The 3,512-nt window shown below is 41.8% G+C and overlaps 1 pseudogene; it reads right to left on the minus strand.

Moving 5' to 3' along the window:
• Window positions 1-1,524: 1,524 nt before the first annotated feature.
• Window positions 1,525-2,761, minus strand: LOC131249855 (ethylene-responsive transcription factor 2-like; annotated as a pseudogene).
• Between the last annotated feature and the right edge of the window lie 751 nt (window positions 2,762-3,512).

Here is a 3,512-nt window from a genome sequence, read left to right on the forward strand (position 1 = left end):
ATGACTTGACTTTCATAAAATCCATGCCATCCATAAAAATGCACGTTTTACTTTGATTTCAAAATTTAAGTGGGCCACACCATGAAACTTAACTTTATTACTAAAACCTTTAAACTCATGTCGTATAGACTACCTAAGTTTTGGAATGGTATGATTTTGAATAATGTTATCAACCTAACAAAGCATATCAGCTGAATCAATTGGACAAGATGCAAGTATCACACACTGCCCTGCAAAGCTAATGGTTGGCATTCTATCTCAGCTAATTCCTATGTTTTTGGCATAACTTAGCTTTGGAGGAGAGACGCTAGCGACATTCTTTAAAGGGTTTTCGTGGGCCGGATACGTTGGAACTGTAACCGTCTCCTTTGGGTTCACATCAAAGATTCAAACTGTTTATAGGATATATAGCTCTTTCCCTGGATTTGGGAATCACAGAGAAAGTCTTAGATTTAATGTTCCAATCCTTTTATCATTAAAAAAAAAAAAGGATATAGTAACTGTCCAATTTAAATAATTGAATGTAAGAGCTTATGCTTGTTGTTGATCACACATACAAAATAAGACCCATCATATAAACGGTCCAGATAATTGAAAAATGATCCAGATTCAAGGCTTAAATTTAACACGCTTTTATATTATCTAACAATACGATTGGTCCACATTTATTGTACGGTTAAAAGTGAAAATAACCAACGGTGCATTTTCAACAAACAAGAATCTAAGAGTCAGATGTTCGAAGTATTCAATCAATCAGACTTTAAGCTTGGGACTTATCATTAGAAGCTTCCGCATTTAAGTGGGTTTAATTTCTGTTAAAACATTCCATGTGTACAATTCCCAAGTGCTTTACCTAACAAGGTTTGGGTGAATGGTCTTCACCGTAGGTTTGCTCCTCATAGGTGAGGATTTGATTCCTCTCCTTGGCTTTACCTGATATACGTGGTTGTATGTGATTACCTGTATCTGCAGGGATTAGTCTCTCTTCAAAAAGAGGTGAGAGCACCATGTGTCTTTAAAAAAATAATAATAATAATTAAATTAAATTAAATTGTAGGGATGAATTCCAGTCCAGCTAACCCGTTGGCCCTAAACCTGAGTCGTTTCCAATTTCTCAGTAGATTATTATAATAGTTCACCATCATTTTGAAAATAATGGTGTCCAATCCTCATCCTTATATTTGTGTTTTCCCTTCGTCGAGGTCTGTATGACCTAATCATAGGTTCGATGGAAAATAAACATTAGTGAGACCTAGGAAAATTTTAATGGTGGGCATTCAATCACCACTGTTTCCTGTGGTGTGGTCCACCTGAGATTTTTATCAGCCTCATTTTTTATATCATATCTCAAAATGAGCTGAAAAAACGGATGGATGGCGTGGATAAAACACATACATCATGGTAAGGCCCACAGAGCTTTTCCAGCACCAAACGGATGGATGGAGGTGGCTTAGATGACGTATATTTGAAAGCACGATTGCCGCTGGAAAAAACGATAACCGAGAAGTAATGGGTGTTCTTGAATTCACACAAAAGTTGGGGTTTTGGTCCTTATCCAATCAAATAATGAAAGAAACTGTTATTCGCAACGTCATACTCTCTCTTTCTCAACCCATTAAATGAAAACAGGACTTGTGTTTCTCCCTATCCATCGCTCCTACATTACACATTTCACCAAAACTAGGAGAGATTTAAAAGCACTTGTTTCATAACCAATACTATACAATTCCACGTGGCACCTAGTAACCAATGCCTGCTCGCCACATGGCAAACCTGCCACCCGAGTCCCGACGACTGGCCCACTACTTAAATCTAATCCGGCTTGAACCAGAGTCTGAGCCGGAACTGGGGGCTCGCGATTGCACTCTTTTCCTCCTCTTCGGCGATCCATTCTCCGACGACGACGACGGCGGCTCCGGCGAAGCACGCTTCCCGACCGGGGTAGGTGGTGGGCCCGCCGAAGCCACCAAGAGCGGGAAATTCAGCAATGCGCGGGACCCACGCATCCGGTACGCGGCCTGGTCGTATGCCAGCGCGGCATCCTCCGCTGTCTCGAACGTTCCAAGCCAGACGCGCGCGCCATTCCTCGCCGGGTCCCGGATCTCCGCCGCGAACTTGCCCCACGGACGGCGTCGGACGCCGCGGTAATGCCTCCCCCTATCCGTCACCGGCGCCGCTGCCGGCTCTGATTTCACAGCTGCTGACGGAAATGCCGCATCGTCCGTCGCGACGGACGGGCTCGATCCGCTGCCGACGGCGTCGCAGAGGAACCCGTACACCATCATGTCGTCGGAGTCATCGACCTTCAGTGGCAGTTCGCCCCAGTTCTCCGTCAGGCACGGGAAGTGCCTGCCGCTGCCGGAGCTGGAGCTCGGGAGAAACGTCGCCGGATGATTCCCGGCGGCGTCATTCCACACCGGGAATTCCGCTAGGGGTTCGGAATCTCCCAGCAGATAACTGCGGATGGACTCGAGGAGATCGAGGTCGGGACCGCTACTGTATCCGTACATCTCGACGGACGGTACGGAGATGTTGTGGGCGTTTTGGTTTTTGTTGCTGACCGTAGAATGATTGGATTTGAAAATCTGAAGGGAAAGAGTCTGAATTTGGAGACATGGAGATTGAGACGCTTTTATAGGGAGAGAAGGTTCATGAATGCGACATTTTATTTCATTTTTCGGGGGTTTCTGTGAAATTTCGGTATTGCAAAGGCAGGCGTTAAAAAGCGCACGTGCCTTCTTTCAGCTCACGGATGACCTACTTTTGAGCGCATATGATTTTTAATTATTTTTTGGTATTTTAAAAGTCTTAAAAGAAAAGGAGAGTTATTTTTTTTTGTGTTATAAGTTCTTTTCATCCTGGTAATCTTCTCTGAATGGTAGATTAATCGTCATTTTGTGCCGAAGTTTTTTCCCGCAATAATTTTCTACATAAAAATCATATGTTTTGTGTGCAGTTGCTTGGATTTTTGGTTTTCTATTATTTGTTTCAATCCATATTAAGGTACTTCTGTATGGCTGATTCTCTTACAAGTTATATAAGAGTAAGGTTAGTTTGTAAATTCGGATTTGAGATATGTCATAAAGGAGATCGAATGTGAAGTTCGAGAAAGAGAAATTCACGAGTAAAAATAATTTGAAGTGCATGTGAAGATTGAAGATGAATACCCTCCTAGTTCAGTAAGAGATGTAGTATGTACTCTTTGGTAAAGTGCATTGTCCAAAATTTGTTAATGAAGAAGATTGGATGAACTAGATTAAAGAAAAATTAGTACAATTCAATTACGTTTCATCAATAAAGTCTTTTACAATATCATATATGAGACGACTACTACAAGTTTATAGACGAAGTTGGAGAGTATTCATATGACGAAATCTCTCACAATCATATATTTCTAAATAGACAGTTTTATACTCCGAAAATAGCAGAAGAATTGGTTCTATATAAACATATTAAAACTTCAACAAACTGTTTTCCAAGTTAACGTGTTGAGATGAAGATCGAGGAGGAAG

Source organism: Magnolia sinica, chromosome 6, assembly GCF_029962835.1.
Source record: "Magnolia sinica isolate HGM2019 chromosome 6, MsV1, whole genome shotgun sequence".
Classification (NCBI taxonomy): domain Eukaryota; kingdom Viridiplantae; phylum Streptophyta; class Magnoliopsida; order Magnoliales; family Magnoliaceae; genus Magnolia; species Magnolia sinica.